The sequence below is a fragment of the Leucoraja erinacea genome, chromosome 18 (genome assembly GCF_028641065.1).
Source record: "Leucoraja erinacea ecotype New England chromosome 18, Leri_hhj_1, whole genome shotgun sequence".
NCBI classification, from domain to species: Eukaryota; Metazoa; Chordata; class Chondrichthyes; order Rajiformes; family Rajidae; genus Leucoraja; species Leucoraja erinaceus.
In genome coordinates, this window is record NC_073394.1 from 24261103 (window position 1) to 24276406 (window position 15304).

Below are 15304 nucleotides of genomic sequence, written 5' to 3' on the forward strand. Positions count from 1 at the left end.
TTCAGAAATCCAGAATTTGTAATTACATCCAAATGACCCTGATCTCATTTGATCATTGCACATGAAACCTTTAACAATCATCACTGAATGGGACACAGGAGCAACAAACAGGTGTCACCCACAACACTTGACAGTCTGGCCGCACAGAGGGAGACAAGGCAGAGGGTGGTCATGGCCAGACAGCGCTGACCCCGGGGGGCTGTCCCAAGGGATGCGTTCCTTCGGCCGCTTACACCTTGCTCGGGTTCAGAGCAAAGATACTGGAGCATTTGGTTCAGAGCGCTCAGTCACCATCCACAATTATTTACAGCACAAAAATGGATCCCTAACACGTTCTTACCTGTAAAATCCGCCGAAATGGTCAGCAAACGCGATAATTCCCAATATTTTCAATCTTGATATCTGCACGGCCAATGTTCGCCAACCACTTTAACTGTTGTTGTACCTTCAGTTGTTGCTTCTATCTACCATCATTTCTCCTCACTTTTGGAATTCTGAAGTAGGATAAATGTCTCTCACAGTTACCCCGATTTCACAATTATTTACAGCGCAAAAATTGACCATTTTAGCGGTTTTTAACATGTAAGAAAGTTTGCGTTTCGTGTATTAACAATGTATGCCGGAAGCTTCCATGCCCTCCACATGGATCGAGCTGCTCCGTGCGTCACGCCCTTTGACCTGATGACCTTACGTGCAACCCCCCCTATAGATCTACAGGCCCACCACCAATTTTCTAGCAACTGGTGGTTCGGCACCTTCTTTAATCTGGACAAAATGATGAGAGTGCGCTTGAAATCCCGCCCGGAAGCCCCCCTGAAAAGGTAGCGCATAGGCAGGGTGAGGCGGCCAATCACAATGCAATCGGGAGTTCTGCTCCAATCGGTGGGTCAAATTTGCCCCCTGTGGCCGTGTCTCCGGAACTTCGGCACAGCTGGAGCCGGCAGATCCGTTTCCAATATTAATGATTTGGAAGAGGGAATTAGGAGCAACACCAGCAAGTTTGCGGATGACACAAAGCTGGGTGGCAGTGTGAACTGTGAATAGGTGGTAAGGAGGTTGCAGGGTGACCTGGACAGGTTGAGTGAGTGGGCAGATGCGTGGAAGATGCAGTATAATATAGATAAATGTGAGGTTATCCACTTTGGCGGCAAAAACAAGGGGGCCGATTATTATCTCAAAGGGGTTAGGTTAGGTAAGGGGGAGACCTGGGCATCCGTGTACACCGGTCACTGAAAGTTGGTGCAGGTACAGCAGGCAGTAAAGAAAGCTAATGGAATGTTGGCCTTCATAACAAGAGGATTTCAGTATAGGAGTAAAGTGGTTCTTCTGCAGTTGTATAGGGCCACATCTGGAGTATTGTGTACAGTTTAGATCTCCTAATTTGAGGAAGGACATCCTTGTGATTGAGGCAGTGCAGCGTAGGTTCACGAGATTGATCCCTGGGATGGCGGGACTGTCATATGAGGAAAGATTGAAAAGACCAGACTTGTATTCACTGGAGTTTAGAAGGATGAGGGGGAATCTTATAGAAACATATAAAATTATAAAAGGACTGGACAAGCTAGATGCAGGAAAAATGTTCCCAATGTGGGGCGAGTCCAGAACCAGGGGCCACAGCCTTCGAATAAAGGGGAGGTCATTTAAGACTGAGGTGAGAAAAAACGTTTTCACCCAGAGAGTTGTGATTTTATGGAATTCCCTGCCACAGAGGGCAGTGGAGGCCAAGCCACTGGATGGATTTAAGAAAGAGTTAGATAGAGCTCTCGGGGCTAGTGGAGTCAAGGGATATGGGGAGAAGGCAGGCACGGGTTATTGATAGGGGGCGATCAGCCATGACCATAATGAATGGCGGTGCTGGCTCGAAGGGCCGAATGACCTCCTCTATGTTTTCTATGTTTCTATGTTTCCTTTGCCAAATTCCGAGGCCGACTTTGTGGCCGATATCCTAGGCGGGCTGTTCCGGTACTACCCTGTATTTGACTTCTCTCAGGTCCGGTGACCTCCCTTGGTTCGGCATAACAGTACGGCTCTGGAACCATGGATGCCAGAAAATCGGTGATGGACCTACCTTTTGAAATGTGAGTTTGGTAAGTTTGTATCTGTGTGAGGTTAATTTGACAGTGGGAACCTGTGCATTGAAACATTACCAGCAGATGGAGCTATCAGCCCATAAATGCTGTTCACTGGTCAACAATGTTATTAGCCGCCTAAGAATGAGTATCAACGGAAAACAGGGATATTTTCAAACAAAATGATGAATCTTATGTATTTTTTAACAAGAATTTATGATTGTAAGTACCATAATTGTACTAAAAGTATTTTTTAAATAACCCTGGATTACTCAAGGCTACAACATTAGCAGCTTCCATACTCGAGAAAATCGGAGCAGCAATAGGTCATTCAGTCCCTCAAATCTGCCCCTCCATTGAATATAATCATAGCCTCAATTCCTTTTATGTGTCAGTTCCCCATGATCCCCAAATCCCCAATCTTTCAAAATTTATTTACCAACATTTGGACAGGTACACGGATAGGAAAGGTTGAGCAGGATATGGGCCAAATGTGTGCAGGGGGGATGAGCATAGATGGGGCATCTTGGTCGGCGTGGGTAACTGGGCTGAAGGGCCTGTTTCCATGAAGTATGACTATGAACACCCTCAATATAAGAGGGATGACACAGTGGTGCAACTGGTAGAGCTGCTGCCTTACAGTGCCAGAGGCCCAGGATTGTTCCTGACCTTGGGTGCTGTCTGCGTGGTTCTTGCATGATCCTTTGCATGTGTCCTCCGGGTGCTACAGTGTTCTCGCCAATCCCAAAGACCTGCGGGTTTGTAGGTTAAATGGCCCCTGCGAATTGCCCCTAATGTAGGGAGTGTAATGTAATGCGAAAGTGGGATGACATAGAACTAGTGTAAACAGGTGATGTCGGTGTGGACGGTGGGCCAAAGTGCCTATTTTCATGCTGTTTCTTGCAATCAATCAATCACAATCTAACTCTACAACCCCCAAACAAGTAAATTCCAGGCATTTGCCATCCGCTGTGAAAACAAATTTCTACATACCACTGGTTTTAATGATTGCATGTTAACATGTCCCCACATTCAAGACTTTCCCACTATTGAAAACATCTCAACATTCATTGGTGGTTTTAAAGCGGAGATCGCTAGGTTCTTGATTAGTAAGGGCGTCAAAGGTTACAGGGAGAAGGGTAGAGAATGAGGTTGAGAGGGAAAAAAGATCAGCCATGATCGAATCGCAGAGTAGACTCGATGAGCCGACTGGCCTCATTCTGATCCTATGTCTTTGGGTCTTCATCCTGTCATGCTACATCAGGGTGGTACATGTCTCAATAAGATCACTCTTCATTTTTTTGAAGTAACTGCAGATGCTAGAAAATCGAAGGTACACAAAAATGCTGGAGAAACTCAGCGGGTGCAGCAGCATCTATGGAGCGAACGAAATAGGCAACCTTTCGTACCAAAACACTTCTTCAGAAGAAACCCTTCGTCTGAAGAAGGGTTTCGGCCCGAAAAGTTGCCTATTTCCTTCGCTCCTAAGATCACTCTTCATAACCTCCAAAGAATACAGACCCAACCCGTTTCCCTCTCTTGATAGGATAATTCTCAAATGCCAGGAAGTAGCGTGGGGAATCTCTTTTGGATTGCCTGATAACGAGCTCCTGTGGCTCACTGCAGAGGGCTTTAACATCAATTTTTGGCTGACATTGTGGGCCGAAGGGCCTGTTCCTGTGCTGTACTGTCCTATGCTCTCTGTTAACCAGGATACAACTGACTGAGAATTGGGAACAGCATCCGTCAGAGTTGTGTTAATGAGGAGTTATCCACTGATGACTGACAGCTGGCAGTGTTACATGAGAAGTTAACTCACTCTTCAAATAATCTTGATTAAAGCAGAGGCAAGTGTTGTGGGTTTCATTTCTACACAGACTGTTCACAGACTCTTATACCTATACTTATAACTGCAGGCAAAGAGGGTGAGATTGCTTGTAATACATAGATAAGAATGTTGAATTTCTATCCCAAAGGAACAACTTGCCAAATATACAGAGCAAATTTCAGTGGCACTGAGTGCCCTATCCAAATTGCAGAGGAACACAAATAACTTCAATGATCTCAGAAGGAAGGGCAGGGAAAGTAAGATAAATGACATTGTTCCATCTCATACCTGGGCAACATATCAACAAGCCCAATGTCAGGTACAAGCCTGAAGATGGGCCCAGGATTCATTCAGGAGTCATTAGATTCAAGATTCAAGTGTTTTTCATATTTGCCGGATATGAAGCAGATCAATGAAATCATTACTCGCTGCAGCTTTACAGGTATATCAGCAAAAAAACAACCAATCATCAAACCTCTGGGCTTGCACTCACTGGCGTTTAGAAGGATGAGGAGGGATCTCATTGAAGCCGAACGAATGAAAGGCGTAGAGAGAGTGAATGTGGAGAGGATGTTTCTAGTAGTGGTAGAGTCTAGGTTTAGAACCCACAACTTCAGAATAAGAGGACATAATCTTTAGAATGGAGCTGAGGCGAAGTTTCTTCATTCAGAGGGTGCTGAATCTGTGGAATTCATTGCCACAGAAGGCTGTGGAGGACACATCATTGGGTATTTTTAAAGCTGATATTGGCAGGTTCTTGTTTAGTAAGGACATCAAAGGTTATGGGGAGAAGGCAAAATGATAGGGTTGAGGGGGGAAAAATCGATCAGCTATGATTGAATAACTGAGTTGACTCAATGGCCTAATTCTGCTCCTGTCTTTTGAACTTAAGCAGAGGGATCCTAGTTTGGGAGATACATGGGATTCCACTTCTTCTGCTGAACTACATATCGATGTGCCACACAGCCTGTACACTGCATTTGTGTCTGAATCAAAAAGATCAAGAAGACGCAGCTTTGGTAAGTCCTCTTTGTACAGATATTTGTTGCTCCTCTGTCCCATTCAGTGATAACTGTTAAAGGTTTTGTGTGCAATGATCAAATGAGATCAGGGTCCTTTGGATATAATTACAAATTTAGCTGATGTCAGTTTTATTCTTGTTTCTCAGTCTCATAATGGCTTCTTTGACTTTCATTGGCACAACTTTGGTCCTCATGTTGATAAACAGCTATAAAAAAATTCCAAAGGTGATGGAAAGATTGGAGAAAAGACTAGCTGCTGAGAGTTCTCTTATTCCTGCATTAAGGAGGCAATTAAACACACCTGAGCAATTACAAACACCTGTGAAGCCATGAGTCCCAAACATGTTGGTGCCCTGAAATGGGGGGGGGGGGGACTATGTATAAACATAGCTATAATTTCTACATGGTGAAACCAAAATGTATAAAAATGGACTTTATTAAAATCTGACAATGTGCACTTTAACCACATATGATTTTTTATATTACAAATCTCAAATTGTGGAGTACGGAGGCAAATAAATAAATGATGGGTCTTTGTCCCAAACATTATGGAGGGCACTATAGGAGCAGAACCAAGCCATGCAGTGCATTGAGGCTATTCCGCCATTCATTCATGGCTGGTCTATTTTCCCTCTCAGCCCTATTCTCCTGCCTTCTCCCCATAACCTTTGAGATTCTTACTAATCAAAAATCTATCTAAATATACCCAATTACTTGACCTCCACGGCCATCTGTGGCAATGAATTACACAGATAACTACTCACCTGCCTCATATCACTCTCTAAATGGCTCATCAATTATTAAGTTTGAGGGTTTATGATGCAGACAAGCAAAGATCTTCTGCAAAGATTTTGAGCTGAAAGAGATTACAGGAACAGAGGATTGAACTGGAAGAATGTTTCTTACACTACAGCGTATTTCATTGTTTAAAACAAATAATTGACAAGAAACCCGAAGAACAATTTGGAAATGCTTTTTAAAAAACTAATATTGGAACTTTATTCGGCAAATAAGTAGATATCGACAAATAGCTTTTCAGATGTGAGAGGATATTTGCTGCTTCTGTTTATCTGTGAATTTTAAACTAATCAATTCTTTGTAATCCCTTCTCCCCCCAATTATTTGCTGGTCACCTGATTCCTTTTCGAGTTTTAACATAGAAACTGCACTTGAATGTCAATGCAGATATAATGCCCGGTTCTCTTAGAGAGTTTAGTTGAGAGATACAGCATGGAAACAGGCCCTTCGGCCCACTGAGTCCACACCAACCAACACTTGTTCTATATTATCTCACTTTCTAATCCACCCCTTACATATTAGTGACAATTTTGCAGAGGTCAATTAACCTAAAAACCTACATGTCTTTGGGATGTGGGAGGAAACCTATGCATAACGGAGAGAACATGCAAACTCCACACAGATAGCACCCAAGGTAGGATTGAACCTAGGTCTCTGGCGCTGTGAGGCAGCGGCTCTACCGACTGCACAGCCATGCTGCCCTTGGACCTTCTGACTAATAAGCAAGAGCGTTAGTACTGAACCACAGCTGACTCCCTAGAATGAACAGTACTTTCAGTAATAAATTCTGAAAGTTATTTATAATTAGTATAAAGATTGGATAGTCACTGATTCACTGATAACAAGCTCCACCCCAAACGCTATTACAAGATCAACCCATTCTAAAGTAAAAAAAACATGAAAGCAGTCATGTTTATTTACTGTTCTGAAGTGACGACGGAAATCCTAGAATACTATGCAATAGAAATAGAATCTGGTTCATTTAGTCATGCTACCTCGGTGCCTGATAACCACAATCCATCACAGAAGGCGGTGCCTGATACATGGCTATTGTTATCTTCTGACTCACTGTGAGACACATTTTGATGTGCTCCACTGCAATATTGCACCGAATTTGTTTTTTTTTAAAAACACTTCTTGGGTCACACATCCTTGCGACACCTTGACTTTGCACTTCATATGCGAAAATATCTCATATTTAAATTATTCAAATTCTTGCAGCGTAAATTGGCTGGGGTTCAAGTTCTTCCAGCGAATGTATTCAGCTAGATGTAAATCCGTCCGGCTGACTGACTGATATGCAAATTTCTTAATTAGAATTCAACGTTATTCATTATAATTTAGACATCTGTAAATTTAATAGCAAACTGAATGCGAGGGAAACTAGTCCATCAAAATAATTTGTTTGTCTGTTATTTACTTGCTCTCAGTATATTAAAACATAAGTGATCCTCAAATGCAGACAGAGAGAAATACTATTGGCCAGGCAGTAGGATCTTGCTCAAGGGGTGAATGTCTGAGGTGAGGAAAAGTTTCATCATGCTAATGAAGTGGACAGATGATTTAGCCACCGTGGACTTCTTGGTGTTTACACATTTATGAGAGGCATAGATAGGGTGGACAGTCAGAACCTTTTTCATTTGCCAAGTCAGTCATGCTAATAATAAGCAACGGAACGCACAAAACACATTTTAATATAAACATCCATCACAGAGACTCCTCCACGTTCCTCTCGGTGATGGAAGGCGAAAAAAGTTCAATCTCTTCCCTTTGCTCTCCTACGGTCGGGGGCCTCGAGACCTTCGTTGACGGGACGATCTTGACACCTGCAGCCGGCGGCAGGCCCTCCACATCGAGGCGATCTGCTCCTGCATCGGGGGGATGGCAGCTCCCCCGCGCCGGACGATCGAACCTCGCGTCGGGGCTGGTCGAATCTTCCGCGACGTTGGAGCTCCCCACATCCACGGCCTCTCCTGAGACTGGGAGCTCCCGATGTAAAGGCCGCGGTTGGAGTGATCCCGATGTAAGTCCACACCCCATGGTGGGGCCAAGGTCAGTCCGAGGAGGCCTCCAGCTCCATCGATGGTAGGCCGCAGAGCAACCGGAGAATGCGATGCGAAAATAAATTGTATCTCCGGCAAGGTAAGAAACTGTAAAAAAAAAAGTTTCCCCCGATCCCAACCCCTCCCTCCATATAAAACAAACCCGAGAACATTTACACAAACTTCTAACATACACTAAATATTTAAAAAAAGAAAAAACAAACAGAATGTTGGCGGGGCTGCCAATCGTACGGCGTCCCTGGTGGATTATTAAATATCAAATACTAGGGGGCATAACTTTAAGGTTAGAGAGGTAAAGTTCAATGGAGATGTATGGGACATGTTTTTTACACAGAGGATAGTGGGTGCTGGACCATTCTGCCAGGGGTGGTGGTGGAGGCAGATACGATAGCGACATTTAAGCGGCTTATGGATATGCAGAGGATGGAGGGATATGGAGTATGTGCAGGCAGATAAGAGGTGGTCTTGGGATTATGTTTGGCCCAGACGTTGTGGGCTAAAGGAGCTGTTTCTGTGGATGCTGTTCTCTGTTCTACAGTATGTTCCATATCCATCAAAAAAGTGGACGGTGCACAGTGGCAAATCCTAATGCTCTTTGAAAAGCATGTGTTGATTATATTTGCCTTCAGATCAATACACAGCTATTACAATATTGCCTATACTGCTATTTCTAGAAGAGGCCTGTAATTTAATTTATGGAAGCAATATGACGGGATAGATTTTGTCGTAATGATATTGTTATTTTCCAGCCTCAGTAGGAGAATCTGGCAAGTTATTGAGTCGGTATACCTCCATGGCTGTGCTTTCTGCAACCTTCTGTGGACTGGTAGAGCTGCTGCTTCACTGTGCCAGAGACCGGCGTTTGATCTTGACCTCGCGTGCTGTCTGTGTGGAGTTTGCACGTTCTCCTTATGACAGGGTTTCCTCCAGGTGCTTCAGTTTCCTCCCACATTCCAAAGTGTGGGTTTGTAGGCTAAATGCCTTCTGTAAATTGACCCTAGTGTGTAATGAGTGGATGAGAAAATTGAGATAACATAGAACGAGTATGAACGATTGGTCGATGGTCAGCGTAGACTCAGTGGGCCGAATGGCAGGTTTCCATGTTGTATCCCTAAACCAAACTAACATTTCCTTTGTAATTGAAAGAAATCACTTGAAGAGAAATGGACAAACTATTTACAAACTAGTGCATCTGCACATCACCGTGAAAATGTTAAGCCTTTTGCACAAGATACAAGTCGGTTTTAAAGGTGTATAGAAACATGGAGGCTTTGGAGAGAGTGCAGAAGAGGTTTACCAGTATGCTGCCTGGATTAGAGTTTTAACTATAAGGTGAGGTTGGACCGACTTGGAGCCTTAAAGATTGAGGGGAGACCTGGTAGAAATTTATAAAATTATGAGAGGCATAGATAGGGTAGAAAGTCAGAACCTTTTTTCTCCAGGAATGAAATGTGAAAGACTAGAGGCCATAACTTTACGGTGAGGTGGGTGAAGTTTAAAGGAGGTGTGCGGTGCAAAGGTGGCGAATGCCTGGAACACGCTGCCGGGGGTAGTGGTTGAAGCAGATACGGTTGTGGCATTTAAAAGACTTATGGATAGGCACAGAGATATGCAGGGAATGGAGGGATATCTGTTTTGTGCAGGTAGATAGGTGATGGTCATGGCATCATGTTCGGCATGGATATTGTGGGCTTCAGGGCCTGTTCTTGTGCATACTATGTTCCAGTTTACCAGTTCTCAAAGCAGTATTCCATACATAATCAGATAAAGATGCTGCAAAACTGTGCATTACTTCTCTCCCAGCTGTCCAGCCTCCTCAGGATGAGAATCAAGTTTTCATGAGTTTTTTATTACTTTGCAGAGAATATTATTGATGTCCGTGTTAGCTAACATTGGCCTGCATATAATGGCATCACTATCCACAGGCTGGATAAACAGGACGGTGGGTGGAGCAGGGGGAGAGTTGCCGCCTTACAGCGCCAGGGACCCAGGTTCGATCCTGACTATGGGTGCGTGTCTCTACGGAGTTTGTACGTTCTCCTTGTGACCTGCGTAGGTTTTCCCTGGAATCTTCGGTTTCCTCCCACACTCCAAAGACATACAAGTTTGTAAGTCAATTGGCTTGATAAAACTGTAAATTGTCCCCGAGTGTGTATAGTACAGTGTTAATTTATGACGGGCCGTAGGGTCTGTTTCCACGTTGTATCTCTAAACTAAACTAAACTAAACTAAACTAAACTAAACTAAACTAAACTAAACTAAACACTCATTGCAAAATGCAATGATTTATGCAAATGCAGTGTTTTATTTTCTCAAGACCTTTATGTGAATAGACACTTCTGATTATTGGAGTTTGAATATCCTATGTTTGCTGATTAAATTGATTTTGTTTGCTATGAAATGGCTGTTTGCTGTAAGGTCCATTCTCCAGCACTTCAGAGTGTCAGTGTAGCACAGACAACCAATAAAATGGGAGCGAGGAGGAAACAATGCAAAATAGTTAATTTCATAGCAAACAAAATTTCTTTACCCAGGAATATATTTATATGTTTTAATAGGTGTATAATAAGCAGTCTATTATTTTGAAAATCTCCAGAATAGAGATAAAATTACATTCATAAGCAAAATTCACAACAACTTCTTCTGACAGTAATTCCTCCATTGGGTGTTTCAGTCTAACTGACAGTATTGGATGAGGTGTCCCTGTTTGCTTTTCAGTGAGTAATTCTCAAGCAAACAAATTAGGGTTGATTCTGTCTGATTGTCGGCACAGTGGGAGCTGGTGATACAAAGGGGGAACTCCAGATGCTGGAACCTTGAGTAAAACAAGTGCTGGAGCAACTCAGTGAGTCAGGCAGCATCAGCCTGAAGAAGGTTTCTGACCTGAAATGTCACCTGCCCATGTCCTCCAGAGATGCTGCTGCCTGACGTGCTGTTAATCCAGCACTTGAGTGATTATAGTGGGGCAGCGTAATGGGTGATGTTTCAGCGGCTGTGAAGCTCGGCGGACATTAAGCGATCCACCTACGGCTCAAGAATTCTTGCTGCTCTCCATGGCGGCTTCATTCTCGTCGCCGTTAATTTTTCGACTAGTTCCCAGAATGTGGGAACTCCTCATGACAATGAAGGCAACTCCCCGGCAACCACCCGCGAACATGTGGCGACCATGCGTCCAAAAAGTCGCCTAAGTGGGACAGGCCCATAAAAAAAGTATGTGTTAGTACTCGGTGTGGATTGTAGACATCACATCTTTATACACCTGCTATAGTCGTTATAGGTTTCTCCATACCGCTACACTTTCCTTGTTGTCATTCAGATACCTTATACCATACATTCCACTCTCCTCTCCTCTCCTCTCCTCTTTCTCCACTTTATGTTCATTGTTGGAGCAAAATAAGTGAACAGCGCATCTCCTTTTAAGGGGTAGATGCCCAAAGTCACAGTTGCTTGCAATTCCTTTGGATGTTTTTGTAGAGTATGCCACTTTTTCAAATAAGGGAGCATTGGCAAAAAAAAAACATCAGCAGGGTTGTGATTAAAAAATCATTAACCTTTTGCAACTTTTATAACCAGAACTAGGGAAAGGCATCCCGCAGTTCTATCAAAGACTGACACAATGTGTTGGAGTAACTCAGTGGGTCAGGCAGTATCTCTGGAGAACATGGAGCGGTGATGTTTCGGGTTGGGACCCTTCTTAAAACGCTTCTTCTTCTGCAGCTCTACAATTCCCATTTGGAACAAATTAATTTTTAGACTTTATAAGTCTATTTAAAGAGAGCTTTGGAGCATTATAATGATTACAGGTCTAGTTATCTTTCAATAACCTTGGGTCCAAATCAACAGTTGTTGATATCTTGACTTGCATAACTTCCGACATGACAGTTTTTTATTGCCTTGAAACAAATAACTTCCTCCCCATGATTTGTGTTCCCTTGCATTCTTACCCTTTCTCTCCCACTGCCATGACAATGCAGGCACATTAATTTAACTAGGCTGACATAGCCTTATCATTTGTTACACTATCACTGGCATCTGCTTTAATTAGCTGACATTTCCCATTTAAATTTCCTCTTCCTCTTCATTTATTTACAAAATAAATTAGTATTTATAACCTTAGCGACTTTTTATTCCGCGCTTTCATTTCAACTCGCTGTGTACTGACTTCATTAATATGCACGTTCCTTTTTATAGTTCTCCCAGTGCACGTGGAATTCCAATTATACTCGCATTGCGTGCCCTTAACCTGAAACCGTTTCATTTGTTGTCACTCTGAACTGCATAAAGTGGCAATGTGCAATTTGGAAAGTACATACATGTTTGGTTTGTACCCGGCATTAGCCTGAATTATTTCCACTGTACACCTGTACACTTACCCATCTTCCACAGATGCTGCCTGATCTGCTGAGTTTTTCCACCATTTTCTGTTGTCACAGGGAAGCCCAATTTACTTTTGATGAATTCAGAGATGCTGCCTGACCTGTCGAGTAACCCCAGCAGTTTGCATCTTTTTTACTTCCAATATTTTATTTCTCATTCTTTCAAAGTCTTGAAATTAAAGTCTTGGTTTCTAGTTACTCCTTTACAAACCTAAAATAAAAGCCAATTATTGTGGACACATTTTGTGATGCGTTACAGTCATTGCTCATCATTGAGTTTATTATCTCCTGTTTTAGTCATTTATTGTCTCCATTTTTTAAGCTACTCTGCTTATTCTTGGTTTGTGAAAATTAATACATTATAGTGAGACCAGGCAGGTTGAGCAAAATATTCTTTATTGACGAAACCAAATGCTCGAACTACCACGTACCTAGTCAAGAATTAACGATTAAAGCTCCTGTCGATGCGAGGAACACCAACTACTGATTACTCTCAAAAGCCCGCAAACAAACTCCCGGTCACGTGACAGTCCCGACCAATGACGAGGGTTCTGAATGCCCAGCTTCACCACTAGGTCCCGCTACAATATCCCATGATATCACTTTGATTCTGCGACATGCATCTGTAATTTCCATATCTAGACCCTTCCTCCACCCTATCTTTGTCATCAGGATTAGTTTAGGGATACAACATGGGAATAGGCCCCTCAGACCAGCAAGCTCGCGCTGACGATCGATCGCCCATTCACACCAGTTCTATGTTATCCCACTTTTTGCATCTACTTCCTACACGTTAGGGCAATTTACAGAAGCTAATTAACCTACAACATCGTACATCTTTGGGATGTGGGAGCAAATTGGAGCATCCGGAAGAAACCACACAGTTCCGGGTAGAATGTGTAAACTCCACACAGATAGCACCTGAGGTCAGGATTGAACCCACGTCTCAGGTGCTGTGGGACAGCAGCTCTACAAGCCGTGCCACTGTACAACACAGTAAAGGACCCTCCGGCCAACTCGTCCATGCAAGCTAATCCCATTTGCCCTTGTTTGCCCATATCCCTCTAGACCTTTCCTATACACGTACCTGCCCAAGCGTTTGTTATTGTACCTGCCTCAACTACCTCCGCTGGCAGCTTGTTCCATATACCCACCACTCTCTGAATGAGAAATGTCCTCCTCAGGTTCCTATTTAATCTGTCCCCTCTCACCTTCAACCTATGTCCTCTGGTTCTTCATGCCTCTACTATGGGTAAAAGGCACTGTGCATTCCGCAGAAAGAACACAGTACAGTTTGCATCATTATTATTATTTAGCTCATGCTCCTTCCATCACCTATCCACTTATGCTGACCTTTTATTCCTGTATCCCTAATTGTGCTTTTTAACTAATCAATATCAGACCGACAAGAACATCCTTGAGACTCAGACCGACTTAAGAACATCCTCGAGAGGGAAGGTGAGCAGCCGGAAGTAGTTGTGCACGTAGGTACAAATGACGTGGGTAAGAAGAGAAAGGAGGTTCTGCAACTTGAGTATAGAAAACTAGGCTGAAAAGCAGAACTTCTAAGGTGGTTATTTCTGGGTTGCTTCCAGTACATCGTGCTAGTGAGTCTAGGAACAGAGAGATAGGGGATCTGAATGTGTGGCTGAGGAGTTGGTGCAGGGGACAGGGATTTAGATTTCTAGATCACTGGGCTCTTTTCTGGGGCTGGGGTGACCTGTATAAAAGGAACAAGTTGCACCTTAATTGGGGGAGGACCAACATTCTGGCAGGTAGGTTTGCTAGTGTTACACGGGTGGGTTTAAACTAAACAGTGGAGGGGGTGGAGTCAATAACGTGGAAGCAAATGCATGCAGTTAACGGGAATGAGAGTGTAGGAAAGGTCACGTTTAAACAACAGGGCAAGGGGATGGGAATCAATGCAAGGAGACAGAGGGACATAAAAGGAGGACAGACGCACATGGTAGAAGGGAGATAAGATAAACAAACCCGAAAGCTTTGTGCCTTAATGCGAGGAGCATTCGCAATAAGGTGGATGAATTGAATGTGCAGTTAGTAGTTAAGGAATGTGATATAGTTGGAATTACGGAGACATGGCTCCAGGGTGACCAAGGCTGGGTGATAAACATGCAGGGGTATTTGATATTCAGGAAGGATAGACAGAAAGGAGGTGGGGTGGCATTGCTGGTTAAAGAGGAGATTAATGCAATAGCAAGGAGAGACATTAGCTTGGATGCTGTAGAATCGGAATGGGTAGAACAACGAAATAGCCATGGGCAGAAAACGCTTGTTGGAGTTGAATACAGACCACCAAACAGGAGGTTGAGGATAGCATCAAGCGGGAAATTAGCGATGCGTGTAGCAAAGGTACAGCAGTTATAATGGATAACTTTAATCTACATATAGATTGGGCCAATCAAATTGGTAGCAGTGCTGAGGAGGCACATGTCCTGGAATGTATAAGAGGTGTTTCTTTAAACCAACAAGTAGAGGAACCGACTCGAGGACAGGCCATCCTAGACTGGGTATTGTGTAATGAGGAAGGATTAGTTGTTGTGCAAAGTCCCTTGGGGTAACAGTGAACATAGATGGTGGAATTCTGCATTAGGATGGAGAGTGACACAGTTAATTTGGAGACTAATGTCCTGAACTTAAAGAAATTAGACTTTGAAGGTATGAGATGGGAATTGGCTCGGATAAACTGGCAAGTTATGGTCTCCTAATTTGAGGATGTCATTATCGCTATTGAGGGAGTCCAGCGTAGGTTCACCAGATTAATTCCCCGGATGGCGGGACTGACATATGATGAAAGAATGGGTTGACTAGGCTTGTATTCACTGGAATTTAGAAGGATGAGGGGATCTTATAGAAACATATACAATTCTTAAAGGAATGGACAGGCTAGATGCAGGAAAAATGTTCCCGATGTTGGGGGAGTCCAGAACCAGGGGTCACAGTTTAAGAATAAGGGGTGGTCCACTTCGGACTGAGATGAGGAAAAACTTCTTCACCCAGAGAGTTGTGAATCTGTGAAATTCTCTGCCACAGAAGGCAGTGGGGGCCAATTCACTGGGTGTTTTGAAGAGAGAGTTATGCCCCTGTCCCACTTAGGAAACCTGAACGGAAACTTCTGGAGACTTTGCGC